This window comes from Leucoraja erinacea, chromosome 10 (genome assembly GCF_028641065.1).
Source record: "Leucoraja erinacea ecotype New England chromosome 10, Leri_hhj_1, whole genome shotgun sequence".
Classification (NCBI taxonomy): Eukaryota; Metazoa; Chordata; class Chondrichthyes; order Rajiformes; family Rajidae; genus Leucoraja; species Leucoraja erinaceus.
In genome coordinates this window covers 4502253-4522915 of record NC_073386.1, presented here as the reverse complement: position 1 = coordinate 4522915, position 20663 = coordinate 4502253, and the positions used below count along the sequence as shown (strand labels likewise).

The following is a 20663-nucleotide window of genomic DNA, read 5'->3' as shown; positions in this document are numbered from 1 at the left end:
TGTAGACCACCTGTACTCGGTCCACAAGAGTTGACCCCGAGCTTCCTGTTACACGCCATTTTAAATCACCGTCCCATTTGAACCGGTCTGGCCGCAGCCGTCCACTGGCATTGTTAAATCACTAGTTAAGAGAGCGCAGCAGCGTTTGCACTTTCTGCGCCAGATGAGAAGAGCTCACCTCCCCCATCCCGTCCTCACCACTTTCTACAGGGGCACCAGAGAGAGCATTTTGACCAGCTGCATCTGTGTCTGGTTTGGGGATTGCAAAGCCTCCGACTGGAAGTCTGTGCAGGGAGTGGCGAGGACGGCTGAACAAATCATCGGGACTACTCTTTCCTTCAATCCGGGACATTGCGTGCAAACGGTGCTTGTCCAAGGCCAACAGCATCATAAAAGACCCCACACATCTCCATCATGGACTGTTCACTCTGCTGCCCTCGGGCAAAAGGTATCGCAGTATATGGAGCAGAACGGCCAGGTTTTGCAACAGCTTCTTCCCCCGAGCCATCAGACTCTTGAATTCCATATAATGTGCCGCCACTATTATCTATTTTTATCTATTTTATCATTTTGTTAATTTATGTTGCACTGTGAGCCAGATGCAACGAAATTTCGGTCAGACTTGCATTTGTTGTTGTATTTTTGAATGACAATAAAGTATTTGATTGATTGATTGACAGTGATGCCCCCAAGAAAAACAATATGGAGACACAAGAGATGCTGGAATCTTGAGTTGTACACAAAGTGTTGGAAGAGCACAATGGGTCAGGCCGCATCTGTGGAGGGAATGGCCAGATGATGTTTTATGTCGGGACTCTTCTTCAGACTGATTGATTGGGGGGGGAGGGGGGGGGCAATGTGTTACCAAAGTGCAAAATGAGAAGGAACAAATACGGTCCATAACCAGGCGAGATCAGTATTATATTTATCTCAGAGAAAAAGAAGCAAGTAACTGCAGATACTTGTTTACAAAAAAAAGTCTCCAGATGCTGGAGTAACTCAGCGGAAATAGGCACAAAGAGCTGGAGTAACTCAGCGGGGACAGGCAGCATCTCTGGGGACAAGGATGTGTGACATTCAGGGTCCCAGCCTGAAACATCATCCATCCCAGGTTCTCCAGAGATGCTGCCTGACTCACCAAGTTACTCCAGTACTTCTATATCAAATGTATCTTATTTTTTGGTAGACATCTTATCTTCCAGCACTCCTGCAACATTAAATGAATATTACAGTTTATGACCAGTTAAACTCCTCTCGTGTTGGTTCCCATTCTAATGCTGGTGTCCTTTTCACTCTATTTCTTTAAGATGTCTTGCTTATAGTCAGTAATCATGCTCATCACCAGATGTGTCTTCCTTGATTTCCATATCCTTGTTTTACACCTCACCCCTCCTCCTCCCGCCTCTGCTTTAAAAACTATTATACCCTCCACCCCCCCACCCCAGGTCTGAGAAATAATTCATAGACCCTAAATGTTGACCAGTTTCTCTTTCCACAGACGTTTAAGGCTCGACATTTTTAACAATTCTGAACTTGAATCATACAAAATGGTGCCGGAAACATGGCAACTCTTTGTACTGCGTAATCTATTATTCCTACATGCTTGTACTCAAGTATGATTGTGTTTCTGATTAGCAAGGCATTTTTACTGAATTTTAAGACCGATATTTATCTCTGATTAAACAACAGATTAACTAGTCATGTTTAAGAAAGAACTGCAGATGCTGGAAAACTCGAAGGTAGACAAAAAAAAATGCTGGAGAAACTCAGTGGGTGAGGCGGCATCTATGGAGCGAAGGAATAGGTGACGTTTCGGGTCGAGACCTTTCTTCAGACTGATCTGAAAAATGACGATCAGATCAACACTTAACTAGTCATTAGCACCTTGTTGGTTGTAGAACCTTGATGTGCACAAAGCTACTTCATGTTTTTCACATTACAAAGTCATCAATAGACTTCAAAAATATTGCTTGGACTGTCGAGTACTTTGAAATATCCTGGGGTCATTTTTTAAAAATCCTTGATCACCCTTCAATCGTAAATTGATGGGGCATGGAATTGTTTTAGGGGTTTAATGGCCCCTGGAATAATTTGCATCCTTTAGTTTAGTTTGGAGAAACAGGTCCTTTGGCCCATCGACCCCACACCGACACGATCCCGCACATTAACATTATCCTACACAGACTACAGGCAATTTTACATTTTATACCAAGCCAATTAAGCTACACGCCTGTACATCTTTGGAGTGTGGGAGGAAAGTGAAGATCTCGGGGAAAAAACCCACGCAGGTCACGGGGAGAACGGACAAACTCCGTACAGCCAGCACCCCTAGACAGGATCGAATCCGGGTCTCTGGCGCTGTAAGGCAGTAGCTCCAACAGCCAGGCATTAGATTTCACAAATTCTATGCTGCATTTATTATAATGTTCACAGAGAATATTCAATCACCTCAAATTACAGATTTTTGGCCCTTTCTGAAAAATGACGATCAGATCAGCACTTAAATAGCAATGAGACAATGCAGATGAATGATCAATTTAAAAGCATTCATATAGGTCAGTTTTGTTAATATTAGCGATAAAGAATTCTTAATGCCTTACACCGCACCACTTTTGCTAATATAGCCAGTCTAAAGAGCCAGTTGTCTTATAACAATGAAGATAGACACAAAAAGCTGGAGTAACTAGAAGCAGTTCCCGATGTTGGGGGAGTCCAGAACCTGGGCCCACAGTTTAAGAATAAGGGGTAAGCCATTTAGAGACGAGGAAACACTTTTTCCACAGAGTGGTGAGTCTGTGGAATTCTCTGCCTCAGAGGGCGGTTGGCTGGATACTTTCAAGAAAGAGTTAGATAGGGCTCTTAAAGATAGCGGAGTCAGGGGATATGGGGGGGGAAGGCAGGAACGGGGTACCGATTGGGGATGATCAGCTATGATCACATTGCATGGCGGTGCTGGCTCGAAGGGCCGAACGGCCTACTCCTGCGTCTATTGTAACAGCGGGACAGGCAGCATCTCGGGAGAGAAGGAATGGGTGACGTTTCGGGTCGAGACCCTTCTTCAGAGGACCCGAGTTACTCCAGGTTTTTGTGTCTATCTTCTGTTTAAACCAGCATCTGCAATTCCCTCTGACACAACAATGAAAATGATTCAGATACCATATTTAGAATGGAGGAAACCTTCAAGTAGCCAGTATCCGCTCATAGCCCATAAATGAGAATCAACTGTTAGCTTGAAATTGTGGCTACACCACCAGGAGTTTTCTTTTAACTTTTCCCAAACTATCATCTGTTACTGGACAATACACACAGCCCCATTTTTTTTTTTTTAATTTGTAATGCTGGAAATTAGAGTACAAGAGTCAGGAAGTTATGTATGTTGCAGCTATATAAAACTTTTGTGAGGCCACATTTTAAATCCTGTGTTGCTGTTCTGGTCACCCCCATTGCAGGAAGGATGTGGGGGGGGGGGTCAAGGAAATGTGAGCGTTCACATCGGGAACGATGCGAGTCTCCACAAATGTGAGTCTCCAGCAATCTTTCCACCGCTACGCACACGATGCCATTGTTTTGCGGATGCCGAGAAGCGTGTTCATCTCTGGCTGAACAATTTCTAATCTTGTGACGTGGGCTCGATAAGGAGGAAGGAAGGATGCGGAGGCTTTGGAGAGGGTGCAGAAGAGCTTTACCAGCATGCAGCCTGGATTAGAGCGCATCAGCTACGAAGCAAGGTTGGACAAACCTGGACTGTTTTCTCTTCAGCGGCAGAGACCCGAGTAAAGTGGATCAACTTATGAGAGGCATAGTTACAGTAGACAGTCAGAATCTTTTGCCAAATGGCGGAAATGTCAAAGCAAGGGGGGTTATTATATAATGAAGAAGGGTCTCAACTAGAAACTTCACCCATTCCTTCTACCATAGAGTCTGCCTGTCCTGCTGAGTGATTGCAGCATTTTGTGTCTATTATTATTATTAATGTTTAGTGTTTTCTGAGTCATTTGTAACTGTCACTGTATGTCATGTAGTTACTTGTGGGCGGAGCACCAAGGCAAATTCCTTGTATGTGAATACTTGGCCAATAAACTTTATATATATATATATATATATATATACACACATATATATACACATATATATACACACACACACACACACACACACACACACACACACACACACATAGAGTGGTGAGGGCCTGGAACACGTTGCTGGGATTGTGGAGGAAAACAGATATGACAGTGGTGTTTGAGACACTTATAATCGGACACATGAACAGGCAAAGAGTAGAAGGAGATGGATCATGTGCAGGCAGAATGGATTAGCTGGTCGGCAGCGCAGTGGTAGAGTTGCTGCCTCACAGCGCCAGAGACCCGACTTCAATCCTGACAACGAGTGCTGTCTGCACAGAGTTTTCACGATCTCCCTGGGACCCTGAGTTTTCTCCGGGTGCTCCAGTTTCCTCCTACACTCCAAAGACGTACAGGTTTATAGGTTAATTGGCTTTGGTAAAATTGTAAATTGTTCCCAGTAAACTGTCGCTGATCGACACGGATTCAGGTGGCCAAAAGGCCTGTTTCTACGCTGTATCTCTAATGCCTAAAAAAACAAGTATTTCACAGTTCCAGTGTAGATGACAATTAAACTCTCTTAACACTTCTTTCTTCATTGTCAAATTTGTTCAGAGATACAGCGGGGAAACAGGCTCTTCGGCCCGCTGAGTCTGTGCCGACCAGCGATCTCCGCACACTAACACTATCCTTCACATACCAGGGACAATAGTGAAAATAAAAACGTATGTACAAGGCGGAGAGGAATGGGCCAAACGCGGGTCGGTGGGACTAGTGTAGATGGGGCATCTTGGTTGGAACGGGCAAGTTGGGCTGAAGGGCCTGTTTCTGAGTTGTACGGTTCCCCAATAATGCTTCATGGAAGTTGCAAGTTTCCCACCTAGTGAAGCAATAGCCTATTCTCTTCAACTTCTCTTGGGGCGGCACAGTGGCTCAGTGGTAGAATTGGTGCTTAAAGGCCTGTCCCACTTTGCGATTTTATGGGCGACGACAGCTGTCAGTGACTGATGCCTGATGTTGACTGAAGTTCGACCGGATGCGTCAAGGTACTTCATTACGCGTCACCATGCGTCACCAATTTCCACGCGGTACCATGCGTCACCATAGGACAGCATGTGTCACAGCCGTCAAGCGGCGTCAATGTACGTCCACCCCGCGACACGATATGGCAAGATACGACGGGTTGCATCATCTGGGGCGCGTGATGTCATTTGATTGACGCATCTTGAAGCACGACGACACACTGGTGGCGCGTGGTGATGCACGGTGCCGCAAAATAAATTAGCATAGGCAATGACCGTGCATCACCACGCCTTACACGTACATCATCGTGTGAAAGGGCGCAGGACAAGATAAGACACGCAGATGTCAAGCGAGGAGTTTGAACATTCCAAAATCCTGGTGCGGCAGGGAGACATCGCTCGTTACCCCGCGTCACTACATGCGTCACCACGTGTCACGATCCGACCACGACGCGACAACCTCTTTTTAGGCTGTCGCCGAAAATGTCGCCCACGTGGGACAGGCCCTTTACAGCACCAGAGACCCGGGTTCAATCCCGACTACGGGTGCCATTTGTACACGAGTCTGTACACGTTTCTCCCGTGACCGGGTGGGTTTTCTCCGAGACCTCCGGTTTCCTCCGACACCCGAGTAGTGTGTGCATTGTGGTGTTAATGCGCGGGGATCGCTGGTGGGTGCGGACTCGGAGGCCCAAAAGGCCTATTTGCGCTTGGTATCTCCAAACAAAACTAAATGCACAGCCCAATATTTCACTTGCATAGAGCACGAATAATACATGTGGAATTGCCATCTCAGTGAGATGTCAGGGATTATACAGCACGTTTGGAACTGCAACCCAATGTTGCAGCCTTCAAGAGAGGAAGTAGTAATTTTAAAACATAAATCACAAATCCAGATGAAGGATGGCCCAATTTGTATTTTCACAGCTAATAAAACCTCAAATGTTGCTGAACAAAATACCATAGCAGATTTATTCAAGGAAATGTTAGGATTTGGGCAAAGAAGGAAATTTAGTTTAGTTCAGAGATACAGCTCAGAAACAGGCCCTTCGGCCCACCGAGCCGGCACCGACCAGCCGTCCCCGCACACTAACCGCACACATCCCCGCATTACACACACTAGGGACAATTGAACATTCATGCCAAGCCAATTAATCTACAAATCTGTAATTCTTTGGAGTGTGGGAGGAAACCGGAGATCTCGGAGAAAACCCACATTGGTCACGGGGAGAACGTACAGACAGCACCCGTCGGCAGAATCGAACCCGGGTCTCTGGCGCTGTAAGGCAGTAGCTCTACAGCTACACCACCATGCCACACAAGTATTAAAGGAATATAAAACATGGAGTGATTTAGACAGGGCGGAGACAGGTGAAGGCAATGATTCACCAGCGAACAGCCATCAAATACAAAAGAACTTCCTTTTGTTTTATGCCCACAGCCCTATATTTCCTGTTTCAAAACCTGATATCCTCTCCACCTGAACGATACAGCAAGCAAGCAAGCAGTGGGCAAGTTTAAGATCAAAGATAATAAAGTTAAGACACTGCACTCAGGGAAACACCGTTTGTGTTTATTGCACGTAATCAAATAACTCATTCATTTTCGCCTCTTGCCTCTGAGTAGCAGATTTGTAAATACCAAAACTCAATTTGTTAACAAAGAGAGCAGATCTTCAGTGACCAAAAATATCATTGTAGTGACTAAGGTAGACAAAAATGCTGGAGAAGGGTCTCGACCCGAAAAGTCACCTATTAACTTCGCTCCATAGATGCTGCCTCACCCGCTGAGTTTATCCAGCATTCTACCTTCGATTTTCCAGCAACTGCAGTTCCTTCTTAAACATTATAGTGACTAACTTTAGTTTTGATTAGAGATACAACATGGAAGCAGGCCCTTCGACCCACCAAGTCAATGCCAAGGCAGGAAACATGTTCCCGATGTTGGGGGAGTCCAGAACCAGGGGCCACAGTTTAAGAATAAAGGGTAAGCCATTTAGAACGGAGACGAGGAAACACTTTTTCTCACAGAGAGTGGTGAGTGTGGAATTCTCTGCCTCAGCGAGCTGTGGAGGCGGGTTCTCTGGATGCTTTCAAGAGAGAGCTAGATAGGGCTCTTAAAGATAGTGGAGTCAGGGGATATGGGGAGAAGGCAGAAACGGGGTACTGATTGGGGATGATCAGCCATGATCACATTGAATGGCAGTGCTGGCTCGAAGGGCCGAATGGCCTACTCCTGCACCTATTGTCAACCATTGATCACCTCGACACACAACTGCTATGTTATCTCACTTTCTCATCCACTCCATACACATCAGGGGGGCAATTCTGGAGCATAATTTACCTACAAACCCTCGCGTCTTTAGGATGAGGAGGGAAACCGGGGCATTCGGAAGAAACCCACATGGTCAGAGAGAGAATGAGCAAAGTCCGCACAGGCAGCGCCCCAAGTCGGGACTGAACTTCGGCCTTTGGCACTGTGAGGGAACGGTTCTAGCAGCTGCTCTCATGTGCAGCCTTGTGCATTGCTGTGCTGAATGTTATTATGCAATCATTTATGTACAAGGTCTCTTTGAACATTGTCACCGTGCAATCTCTAACTATTAAAAAAAAACCAAAGCGTATGGTCATATTTTTACCACGTTATATTCTATCTGCCTATTCACCTAATTATTTCCCTTTCATAACTTCATAATCATATCATATCAATATCATAATCATAATCAGCCATGATCATATTGAATGGCGGCGCAGGCTCGAAGGGCCGAATGGCCTACTCCTGCACCTATTTTCTATGTTTCTATAAACTTCATAAACATGGGGATCATGACAGAAGCCTCCTCGTGGCCATCCCTGGAAGCGGCGATGCGATGCACGCTGTGACGTGTCGGGCGACAACTCTGTCAACATGTTGGACGACGACATAAGCCAACAGCGAGCTCTGACCCATGAGCCAACGAACGATAAAAATATAGGAGCAGAATTAGGCCATTCCGCCCATCTAGTCTACTCTGCCATTCAATCGCATCTGATCTATCTTTCCCTCTCAACCCCGTTCCCCTAGCTTCGCCCCATAGCCCCTGACTCTCACACATTTCCACACACTAGAGGGTACATGCTTATGCCAACCAGCTCTCCTAGCTCTGCATTTTTTTTTTTCTAATGTTTAATTATTGGTCTTTTTAAGTATTTATTGCTCTCAAGTATTGTATGTTTTTTCTGTCTGCTTTCGTTCTGAATGTGTGGGTTTGTTGGCTGGGGGCTTCTGGACATTTCCCTGAGGGGATCAATAAAGTATTTATTATTATTATTATGACAAGGTAGTACGGAGTTTGTACGTTCTCCCTGTGACCTGTGTGGATTTTCGCCACGTGCTCCTGTTTCCTCCCATACGCCAAAGACACACAGGTTTGTGGGCTAACGTACATAAAAATGCTGGAGAAACTCAGAGGGTGCAGCAGCATCTATGGAGCGAAGGAAATAGGCGACGTTTCGGGACGAAACGTTGCCCATTTCCTTCGCTCCATAGATGCTGCTGCACCCGCTGAGTTTCTCCAGCATTTTTGTGTACCTTCGATTTTCCAGCATCTGCAGTTCCTTCTTAAACAGGTTTGTGGTCTAATTGGCTTGGTACAATTGTAAATTGCCCCTTGTGTTAGGATAGCGTTAATGTGCTGGTCAGTGCGGACTTGGTGGGCCGAAGGGCCTGCTTCCACGCTGTGTCTCGTAAACTAAACCTCCTACCGGGCGCATAGGGGAGGAAAACAAACTTCACAATAAGTGCTGACTATATGTGAAAAAAAAAATCAAAGCACTGGTTACAGGCAAGAACTAGGAATCCATTCCACCTACTCAAAGTGGCTACTGGAATAAAGCCACTGCTAGAAGAGAGACCCAAAGAGAAATCCAGGAGAGGCAAGACCATTCACAGGAAAAGTCACGTCACTTGGCAAGCTGCAGCAACAATGGGGCTTTTGAAGATTCATATTCAGCTGGTGTCCCTAAAATCACTGATATATAAAATGTGAATAGCTACAACTGATGGTGCAGTAATGTCAGCTCACACTCCTCCTTTGCTTTTTTTTAAAACAACATTTTGGCACAAAATCTCCTTCATGAATTGAAACTGGTGGAGTCAAAGAATCCAACTGAATAATGTTTCTGTTCAATGCTTTTGCAGGCCTGATCCAATCTAGCCAAAAATACAATATTAGAAGCTGGAAGTTAAAACAAAATGTGCAAAGTATACAAACTCAGTTTGTACATCCATATGTAGGGTAGCATTGTGGAGCAACTTTTACAGGTGCTGCATCACAGTGCCAGAAACCCCGGTTCAATGTGTAGGAAGGACCTGCAGATGCTGGTTTGCACCGAAGATGGAGCCTGAGGGTCTTGACCCGAAACAGCACCCATTCCTTCTATCGAGAGATGCTGCCAGTCCTGCTGAGTTACTCCGGCATTGTGCGTCTAAACCCAGGTTCAACCCTGACCTCGGGTGCTGCGTGTGCGAGGTTTGCATATTCTCCCTGTGACCACGTGGGTTTCCTCCAGGTGCTCTGGTTTACTGCCACATCCCAAAGACGTGGGTTCAATCCCGACTACGGGTGCTGTCTGTGCGGAGTTTGTACATTCTCCCTGTGAACTGCGTGGGTTCAGTTTCCTCCGACACTCCAAAGACACATAGGTTTGTAGGTTAATTGATTTTGGAAAAATTGTAAATTGTCCCTAGTGTGTAGGATAGTGCTGATGTACGGGGTGATCGACAGACTCAGTGGGCTAAGAGACCTGTGTCTGCATTGTTTCTCTAAGCCCAAAAACTAAAACGTGTGGGTTGGTAGGTTAATTAGCGACTGCAAATTGCTTTGTGTGTAGGTGACTGGTTGAATCTGGGGGAATTGATAACAATATGGACAAAATAAAGTTGCCCTACACTAGTGAAGGATTAGTGGAAATGAGTGGTTAATGGTCGGCGAGGGCCAAAGGGCTGATTTCCGTTCTGTATCTCTCTGTCATATCCTAAAGAAAATGATTGAAGCCTTTCATTCGATGCATGATCCAAATATTTGTGATACACACCGTTAAATAGTATTAAGATTATTATACACACCAACTATCTTCAGCTGAGTTGCAGGGTAAAATAAAAAATAGGCAATGATAGATTTTCTCTTTTGAAACTTAAAGCCCTGTCCCACGGTACGAGTTCATTCCAAGAGCTCTCCCGAGTTTGAAAAAACCCAAACTCGTGGTAAGCACGGAGAATGAATGTAGCAGGTATATCGGAGCTCGGGGACGTCTCCTAGTGGCTCATAACGCTAACGGTAGGTACTCGGGAAGAGTCGCTAATGGTAGGTAAGCACGGGAAGACTCGTGAAGATTTTTCAACATGTTGAAAAATGTCCACGAGAGCCCCGAGTACCGACGAGCGGCCATTACTGTAAATCTCCAAGTTTGAATCAGGGAAAATACGGGAGAGCTCTTGGAATGAACTCGTACCGTGGGACAAGGCTATTAGAGAGTTCTCTCACCACAGACATTCAGGCAGTTCACATCCTGCTTCTGCCTTGTCACCAGAGATGGTGAACACCTATTAGTCTCCATGTAGGAAGCAACTGAAGATGCTGGTTTACACTGAAGATAGAATCAAAATGCTGGAGTGACTCAGCGGGACAGGCAACATTTCTGGAGAGAAGGAATGGGTGACGTTTCGGGTCGAGACCCTTCTTCAGAGTGAGAGTCAGGGTAGAGGGAAACAAGAGACATGGAAGAGCCACCCATCACCCACTCTGCCTCACCCACTCTCTTTTCCAGCTATCTACACCCCCGCCCCCACCCCTCACCAACTAAAATCATTCTGAAGAAGAGGCCCAACCTGAAACGCTGTCTGTCCATACCATTGCTAACGCTGCCCGACCCTCCAAATTCCTCCAGTACTTTTAAGGTTGTCTATAGATGCTCTCAAGCACTCTGGGATGTTTTATTCTATTCCCAGTCACATCATATATGCTAGTTGATTTTAAATGCGGATATGATAAGATGTTTGCAGAGCAGTGGAAAGGAATGAATTATTAAATGCTGCAAATCTAAATAAAAACCATCCTCCATCTTGGGTCTGTCAAACTTTCCCGACTAAACGGGACAGGGCGGCACAATGGCACAACGGTAGAGTCGCTGCCTCACAGCATCAGTGACCCAGGTTCCATCCTGATCACGGGTGCTGTCTGTACGGAGTCTGTACGTTCTCCCCATGACCCGCGTGGGTTTTCTCCGAGATCTTCTGTACCCACACTCCAAAGACATAGGTTAATTGGCTTGGTATAAATATAAAATTGTCCCTGGTGTGTGTGGGGTGGTGTTGATGTGCGGGAGTCGGTGGGCCTAAGGTCCTGTTTCCGCACTGTTTCTCTAAACTAACCTACTCCAACATTTTGTCCATCTGATGCGTTTTTAGTAATGCTGAGTGAAGAATATTGATAAAGATATAAAGATATAACAGCCATACCATTCGATATAGAGGGCCACATTATAGATAGAGCAGCTGTGTAGCATCCCAAACTACATCATGTTCAATAGGGTATCAACCCACATTTTTGAAGTTAAGTCACTAGTTTGGGACTTGGTATCAAACCGTTCGACTACGAAAGCAAAATGTCTGGACGGTTCCAGCTTTGTCCTTTATATTACAATTCCCTCACACAAAAGGGTGAGGGGTGATCTTGTAGAGGTGTATAAAATCATGAGAGGAATAGATCGGGTAGACGCACAGGCACGGAAATTGCTGTCAAAACATGCGGGGGACATGATTTCTTGGCGGCCGCGCGGGCGCATGCGCATACACACACGCACGCGCGCACACACGCAAGGCTTCAGCCATGGGCACTGTGGACGGTAACATCGGGAGCTGACCTGGTTGGTGACCGACTCCGAACTCCAGCAACAGCAGCTTCTTCCGCCCCGAATCATGGGGCTTGAATCGGCCCTGTTCGCGGGGTCTTTCATCGGCCGGCGGGGGCTTCAACATCGGGAGCCTCGATGCAGCAGTTTGACTTTAAGCTGCGCCGTGCGCTGAAAGGCCCCGCAAACGGGCCTATCCAGTCCTTAGAAAAAGGGGCTGATAAAGTCCGGATTACAAAATATGGGGGAAGATTGTCCCCCACCTCTTAAAGCGAGGGGCGGGGGGTGCCCCCTGTCCCCCCCAGGATTTCCACCCCTGTGCACAGAGTCTCTTGCCCAGAGTAAGGGGAATCAAGTACCAGAGGACATTGATTTAAGGTGAAGGAGGGAAAATTTATAGGAATCAGAGGGGTAGCTTTTTCACACAACGGGTGGTGGGTGTATGGAACAAGCTGGTGGTTGAGACAGGGACTATCCCAATGATTAAGAAGCAATTAGACAAGTACATAGATAGGACAGGTTTAGCGGGATATGGGCCAAACGCAGGCAAGTGGGACTAGTGTAACAGGGACATGTTGGTCGGTGTGGGCAAGTTAGGCCGAAGGGCCTGTTTCACTCGATCCTTACCAACGAAACACTTCAGTTCAACAAATACAAGGTACTGCAGATGGTGGTTTACAAAAAAATACACAAAATGCTGGAGTAACTTAGCAGGGTCAGGATCCTTCTTCAGACTTTAGTTCAAAAGTGTAGCACACACATAACAATCTAGTTTCTGTAACTATACACTGTGGACATCTCGATTGCAATTATGTTTTGTCTTTTCATTCACCGGTTAGCAGGCAACAAAAGCTATTCACTGGACCTCGGTACACGTGACAATAAACTAGACCAAACTAACGAAACTAAATCCTGGACACATACATTCAAACACTAAAGTGCTGTCGATTTCAGGAGAATAAAACTGACTGTCCCCAATACAACAATACCAGTTTTTGCCAATGCCTTGTGTCTTTTTGCAATGCAGTGCCGTGCATTATGGAGCAGGAGTTTATATGCAGTTGGTATTCACTATCATGGTGGCGCAGCGGTAGAGTTGATCCTCTCCAGCATTGGAGACCAGGATTCGATCTTGACTACAGGTGCTGTCTAAGGTAGACAAAAAATGCTGGAGAAACTCAGCGGGTGAGGCAGCATCTATGAAGAGAAGGAATAGGCGACGTTTTGGGTCGAGACCCTTCTTCATAAGAAGAGTCCCAACCTGAAACGCCGCCTGTCCATACCATCGCAGATGTTGCCTGACCCTCTGAAGAAGGGTCTCGACCCGAAACGTCACCCATTCCTTCGCTCCATAGATGCTGCCTCACCCGCTGAGTTTCTCCAGCACTTTTATCTACCTCTGAATTCCTCCAGCACTTTTAAGGTTGTCTATAGATGTTCTAAAGCACCATGGGATATTTTATTCCATTCCCAGTCACATCATATATGCAAGTTCGTTTTAAAACCAACTGTGCGGAGTTTGCACGTTCTCCCTGTGACCGCATGGGGTTTTCCCCGGGTGCTCCGGTTTCCTCTCACTCTCCAAAGACATACAGGTTTGTCGATTAATTAGCTACAGTGAAATTGTAAACATTGTCCCAAGTGTGTAGGATAGTGTTAATTGTGGGCTGAAGAGCCCGTTTTCTGCACTGTGCCTCCAAAACTGAAACAAATCAAGCAGATTACAAGTTTCCTTCACCATTTAGTTCTTGCTTGGAGTCTATCAACCAGTGAAGAAAACAAAAACAACCAGCACAGTCTTTTACCAAACAACAGATTTAAATGCTCAATGTTAAAAAAAAGAGTAGGCCACCACCACAATGAGAGGAAGTCTAGCTAGCTCTCTACTCGCTGGTCAATGCATGGGAGGCCGAGTTAGAGCACCTCTGATGGAGACAGGAACAGAAGGGTATTAATCAAAACAACACGAACAAAAACACTCGGTTCTACCCATATGGCTGGCTTCCTTATAATTTGGATCCAGAGGCAGCAACACGAAAAAAAGAATGAGTAAACAAGTGATCTATCTGCCCGTGGACTCATGGGGAAGACAAGAATAAAATTAGTTGTAAATCTAATACAATCAGAGTACAAAAGATTTGACCGCGCCGCTCGGCATTTTAATACGCTATTAAAGCACATGGCCCGACACTGTGTGCCTTGAACGCACGCACACGTGGAGGAAACTTACACCTGCCCCAGAAACACACACACACACACAAAAACTAACGTTCAGAGATGTTTCCGATTGCAAACTGACCTTAAAATGACCATTCTGCTGAAACATGTGCGAGGGGAGTGCGTTCAGCCGCACAGCGCGCTCCACACACGCACACGCACAAAAAAGTACCGGAGACTTTGAAAGCGAAATTAAACAAACATACCCCTTCGCTGGGGGAAGCCACGACTGCATCGGCAGAAACTGCACCAAGCACACGTGTTCCGCATATTTATCACCAGATAAAAACGGGGCTTGCCTCGCCGTAAAGTGCACACAAAGCCGACGTGCGAGACACACTGCCCACCAGATCTGCTGCAAGTGAAATTAATGCACTCGTCGTGTACTCCCGAGTGGAATAGGCTGCTACACACACATCAAACCACATGTACCTTGAGATGTACAAGCACACAAGTGTACACTTAAAAAATTCAATGACTCACTGAATGATTGAATGGGATCGTGATTGAGTGTGAGTGTGATTGTGTGTGAGTGTGAGCGTGTTTCAGCGTGAGTGTGTTTGAGTGTGAGCGTGATTGTGTTTGAGTGTGATTGTGTGTTTGAGCGTGAGCGTGATTGAGTGTGTGTGGTTAAGTGTGAGCACCTCCAGATTCAGGGACAGTTTCTTCCCAGCTGTTATCAGGCAACTGAACCATCCTACCACAACTAGAGAGCAGTGCCGAACAACTATCTACCTCATTGGTGACCCTCGGACTATCCTTGATCGGACTTTACTGGCTTTGCCTTGTAGTAAACTTTATTCCCTTATCACGTATCTATCTATACACTGTAAATGGCTTGATTGTAATCATGTATTGTCTTTCTGCTGACTGGTTAGCACACAACGAAAGCTTTTCACTGTACCTCAGTACACGTGGCAATAAACTAAACTGAACTGAAAGGGAAACAAGAGATATAGATGGTGATGTTGTGAGATATAGATCAAATGAATGAAAGATAAACTAAATGCTATTACATAGAATTAGTAATTGCATAATATTTTCTGATATACAATATACACATCAATGCGGCACACCTCGACTTCCTCAGGTTTAGGAAGTTGACATGTCCCCAACAACTCTCACCAACTTCTACAGATGCGCTGTAGAAAGCATTTTATCGGGATGCATCGCAGCACGGTTTGGGAACAGCTCCGTCACGACCGTAAGAATTTGCAGTGTATCGTGGACGCAGCCCATACCGTCACACAAACCAACCTCCCGTCCATTGACTCCATTTACACCTCGCGCTGCCTCGGCAAGGCCAGCAGCACAGTCAAGGACATGTCGCACCCTGGCCACTCCCTCTTCTCCCCTCTCCCATCAGGCAAAATGTATAGAAGTGAGAAAACACACACCTCCAAATTCAGGGACAGTTTCTTCTCAGCTGTTATCAGCCAACTGATTCACCCTACCACAACTGAACTGTCCTGAACTTCTATCTACCTCATTGGTGACCCTCAGACTATCTTTGATTGGATTTTACTGGCACTAAATTGTACCTGTACACTGTGAATTGCTCGATTGTCTTGTCTTTCTGCTGACTGGATAGCATGCAACAAAAAGCCTTTCACTGTACCTTGGTACACGTGACAATAAACTAAACTAAACCTCGAGATGTACAAGCACACAAGTGTACACAGAGAAATTCCAACAACTCACTGGGTAATTGAGGGTGAGCAATCAATGCTGTTATATATAATCAAGCAATTGCATCATATTTTCTTTATGTACAATATACACGTTGTAGTATTTATACGCATGCAGTTTTATTTAGTGACCCTGAATCTCCCCAGAGGAGGTGTTTCAATGGATGTAAACAGCCCTGATAAAAGCAGATCAGGGCACCTGAGGGAATGTTGTCTACTTGCCCAAGGATTTATCTTCTCGCTTCTTCCTTGGGATAAGGAAAGGACAAGGGTGGGGGGGGGGGGGTTGAGGAAAATACTCAGCGGTGTCACTGAGGCAGGGAGGAAGAGCAGAGGTGGGTGCTGGGAGAGTGAAGGGTGTATTGGGGGGGGTTGGAGTTGGGGAGGATGGAGAAGGAGGAGGGGGGGGGGGGCAGGAGGGGGACACAGAGGCTGGGGCGGGGAAAGGGACATGGTGGGGAGTGTGATGTTGGAAGGGGTGGGAAGAGAGTGATGGGGAGAGAAGAGTGATGAGGGGGGAGAGTGAAGGGGAGGGGGGAAGAGTGCTGGGGGGGGGGTGGGAGTGATGGGGATGGGAGTGAGTGGTGATGGGAGGGGGGAGAGGAGGGGGGGTTGTGAGGGGGGGGGGAGTGAGAGGAGAGGGGGGGAGAGTGAGGGGGAGGGGGGTTGAGATGGGGAGGGGGCTTGAGAGATGGGGGAGGGGTTGTGAGATGGGGAGGGGGGGGGTGATGGGGAGGGGGTTGTGATGGGGAGGGGGGGGGTTGTGAGGGGGGGGGGTTGTGAGGAGGGGGTTGGGTTGAGATGGGGGGAGGGGGTTGTGATGGGGGGAGGGGGTTGTGATGGGAGGGGGGGGGTTGTGAGGGGGAGGGGGGGGGGTGAGGGGGGGAGGGGGTGTGATGGGGGGAGGGGGTTGAGATGGGGGGGGGGGTTGGATGTTGGGGGGAGGGGGGGGTGAGGGGGGGGGGGGGGGTGTGATGGGGGAGGGGGTTGTGATGGGGGGGGGGGGTTGTGAGGGGGAGGGGTTGTGATGGGGGGGGGGGGTGGGTTGATGGGGGAGGGGGTTGTGAGGGGGGGGGGTGTGTGATGTGGGGGGGGAGGGGGGGTGTGGAGGGGGTTGTGATGGGGGAGGGGGTTGTGATGGGGGAGGGGGTTGAGATGGGGGAGGGGGTTGTGAGGGGGAGGGGGTTGTGATGGGGGAGGGGGTTTAAGATGGGGGAGGGGGTTGGGGGAGGGGGGGGGGGGTTGTGAGGGGGGGAGGGGGTTGTGAGGGGGGGGGGGGTTTGTGATGGGGGGGGTGTGGGGGAGGGGGTGTGAGATGGGGGAGTGAGGGGGGATTGGATGGGGGGGGGGGGTTTGTGATGGGGGAGGGGGGGAAGATGAGGGGGAGGGGGTTTGTGATGGGGGAGGGGGGGGGGGGGGGGAGTGATGGGGAGGGGGTTTGTGATGGGGGAGGGGGTGTGTGGGGGGGGGTTGTGGGGAGGGGGGGAGGGGGTTGTGTGAGGGGGGTGGGGGTTGTGAGGGGGAGGGGGGGTGAGGGAGGAGGGGGTTGTGGGATGGGGGAGGGGGGTTGTGATGGGGGGGGGGTTGTGATGGGGGAGGGGTTGTGATGGGGGAGGGGGTGGTGGGGGAGGGGGGGTTGGAGGGGGGGGGGGTGTGTGATGGGGGGGGGGTTGTGATGGGGGAGGGGGTGGTGATGGGGAGGGGGGGGTGAGGGGGAGGGGGGTTGGAGGGGGGGGGGGGGGGGTTGTGAGAGGGGGGAGGGGGTGTGAGGGGGAGGGGGGGTGATGGGGAGGGGGTGAGTGATGGGGGAGGGGGGAGAGGGGGGAGGGGGTGGATTGGGGGAGGGGGTTGTGATGGGGGGGGGGGGTTGGGAGGGGGGAGGGGGTTGTGAGGGGGTTGGAGGGGGAGGGGTGAGGGGGGGAGGGGGTTGTGAGGGGGGAGGGGTTGTGATGGGGTGAGGGATGGGAGGTGGAGGGGGAGGGGGAGGGGGGTGAGGGGGAGGGGGGTGATGGGGGAGGGGGTTGTGAGGGGGAGGGGGATTGAGAGGGGGGAGGGGGTTGAGATGGGGGAGGGGGAGGGGGGTGAGGGGGGAGGGGGTTGTGATGGGGGAGGGGGTTGTGATGGGGGAGGGGTGTGAGGGGGGGGGGGGGTTGGGGGGGGGAGTGGGTGTGAGGGGGAGGGGGTTGTGATGGGGGAGGGGGTTGTGATGGGGAGGGGGGTTGTGATGGGGCGGGGTGGTGAGGGGGGGGAGGGGGTTGTGAGGGGAGGGGGGGGGGGTTGTGATGGGGGGGGGGGGTGATGGGGGAGGGGGTTGTGAGGGGGGGGGGGGTGTGATGGGGGAGGGGTGAGGGGGAGGGGGGTTGTGAGGGGGGGGGTGGGGGGTGAGGGGGGGGGGGGGTGGAGGGGGGGGGGGGGGGTGGTGAGGGGGAGGGGGGGTGTGAGGGGAGAGGGGGTGGAGGGGGGGGGTTGATGGGGGGGAGGGGGAGGGGGGAGTTGGTGTGTGGGGGGAGGGGGTTGTGATGGGGGAGGGGGGTTGTGAATGGGGGAGGGGGTTGTGATGGGGAGGGGGGGGTTGTGATGGGGGGGAGGGGGAGAGGGGGGAGGGGGTTGGGTTGTGGGGGGTTGTGAGGGGTGGTGATGAGGGGGGGGGGAGGGGGTTGTGAGGGGGGAGGGGGTTGTGAGGGGGGGGGGGTGTTGAGGGGGGGAGGGGGTGGTGGGAGGGGGGGAGTGGGTTGTGAGGGGGGGGTTGTGATGGGGGGGGAGGGGGTTGTGAGGGGGAGGGGGTTGTGAGGGGGAGGGGGGGGAGGGGGTGGAGGGGGAGGGGGTTGTGAGGGGGGAGGGGATTTTTGTGAGGGGGGGGGGGAGTGGGGGGGGGGGGGTGTGATGGGGGAGGGGGTTGGGGGGGGAGGGGGAGGGGGTGTGAGGGGGGGGGGGGAGTTGTGGTTGTGGGGGGGGGGGGGTGAGGGGGGAGGGGGTTGTGATGGGGGAGGGGGTTGTGAGGGGGGGGGGGGGTGTGGGGGGGGGTGAGGGGGAGGGGTGTGAGGGGGAGGGGGTTGTGAGGGGGGGGGGGTTGTGAGGGGGGAGGGGGTTGGTGGGGGGGTTGAGGGGGTTGTGAGGGGGAGGGGGTTGTGATGGGGGAGGGGGTGAGAGGGGGGCGGGGGTGGGAAAATGGGGGTGTTGGGGTGATGGGAGGGGGGAGGGGGGGGGAGGGGGGGGGGGGGTGGGGGGGGGGGGGGGGGTGAGGGGGGGAGGGGGTTGTGATGGGGGGAGGGGGTTGTGATGGGGGAGGGGGGTTGTGAGGGGGGAGGGGGGTTGAGGGGGGGGGGGGGGTGTGATGGGGGGAGGGGGTGTGAGGGGGAGGGGGTTGTGATGGGGAGGGGGTTGTGTGATGGGGGAGGGGGTTGTGATGGGGGAGTGGGGGAGAACGGGAGGGGGGAGGGGGGGGTGATGGGGGGAGGGGTTGTGAGGGGGAGGGGGTTGTGAGGGGGGGAGGGGGGGTGTGAGGGGGGAGGGGGTTGTGATGGGGGAGGGGGTGTGAGGAGGGGGAGGGGGTTGAGATGGGGGAGGGGGTTGTGATGGGGGAGGGGGGGGGGGTGATGGGGGAGGGGGGGAGTGGGGAGGGGGGTGAGGGGGGAGGGGGCTGGGGGGGAGGGGGGTGGGGGAGTGAGGGGGGGGGGGGGGGTGTGATGGGGGAGGGGGTGTGTGAGGGGGAGACAGGGGTTGTGAGGGGGAGGGGGTTGAGAGGGGGGAGGGGGTGGTGATGGGGGAGGGGGTTGGGGGGTTGGGATGGGGGAGGGGGTTGTGGGGGGAGGGGGGGGTGGAGGGGGGGGGGAGGGGGTTGTGATGGGGGGGGGGGAGACACTGGGGGTTGTGAGGGGGGGAGGGGGTTGTGAGGGGGAGGGGGTTGAGATGGGGGAGGGGGTTGTGATGGGGGGGGGGGAGGGGGGGGGGGGGGGAGGGGGGGGGTGAGGGGGGGGGAGGGTGGTGATGGGGGGGAGGGGGTTGTGATGGGGGAGGGGGGGTGAGGTGGGGGGGGAGGAGAGTGAGGGGGGGTGAGGGGGGAGGGGTTGTGATGGGGGAGGAGAGTGAGGGGGGAGGGGGTTGTGATGGGGAGGGGGTTGTGATGGGGGAGGGGGTTGTGTGATGGGGGGGGGGGGTTGTGAGGGGGACACACATGAGGGGGTTGTGATGGGGAGGGGGAGGGGGTTGTGAGGGGGGGGGGGGTTGTGATGGGGGGAGTGGGGGAGATGTGAGACAGGGAGGGGGGGTCTGTAGAGGGGCGGGGTGTTAATCCCACACACACACCCTGCAGCAGCTGGGAGACCGCCCCCACCCCACACCCACCCTGCCCCTGCCCCCCCCACCGCCCCGGGACCTCTCCCCACCAGATGGGGTCGCCCCCCCCCCCCTCACTCTCTCTCACTCTCCCCGGGCCCCGACACTGACCTCACTTCCGCGCCGGCCCGCTGCCGCCGCCATCTTGGCCTGGCCGCGCCGCCTCCCACAATGCCCCGCGCCGGACACACACACACACACACACACAGGCAGGGCCCAGATACACTGGGACACACACACACACACACTGGGACACACACACACAGGCAGGGCCCAGATTCACTGGGACACACAGATCATAGAGCTCCTCTAGTATGTGTGCTGAGGCACAGGAACACACTGGGACACACACACACACTGGGACACAGGCACACACTGGTACACAGGGCACACTGGTACACAGGCAAGCACAGGCACACACAGGGACACACTGGGACACAGATACAT

General features: G+C 51.3%; 1 protein-coding gene across 3 annotated transcripts in view; it reads right to left on the bottom strand.

Moving 5' to 3' along the window:
- Positions 1–20399, bottom strand: part of zzz3 (zinc finger, ZZ-type containing 3) — a 129464-nt gene extending 109065 nt beyond the window's left edge. The window contains exon 1 of one of the 3 annotated variants that reach the window (XM_055641315.1): positions 20328–20399. The gene's annotated coding sequence lies outside the window, so the exon portion shown is untranslated. Of the gene's footprint in view, positions 1–14275; positions 14597–20327 lie in introns of those variants that run through there. The other 2 variants (XM_055641313.1, XM_055641314.1) reach the window with 2 other exon arrangements.
- Positions 20400–20663: the final 264 nt, after the last annotated feature.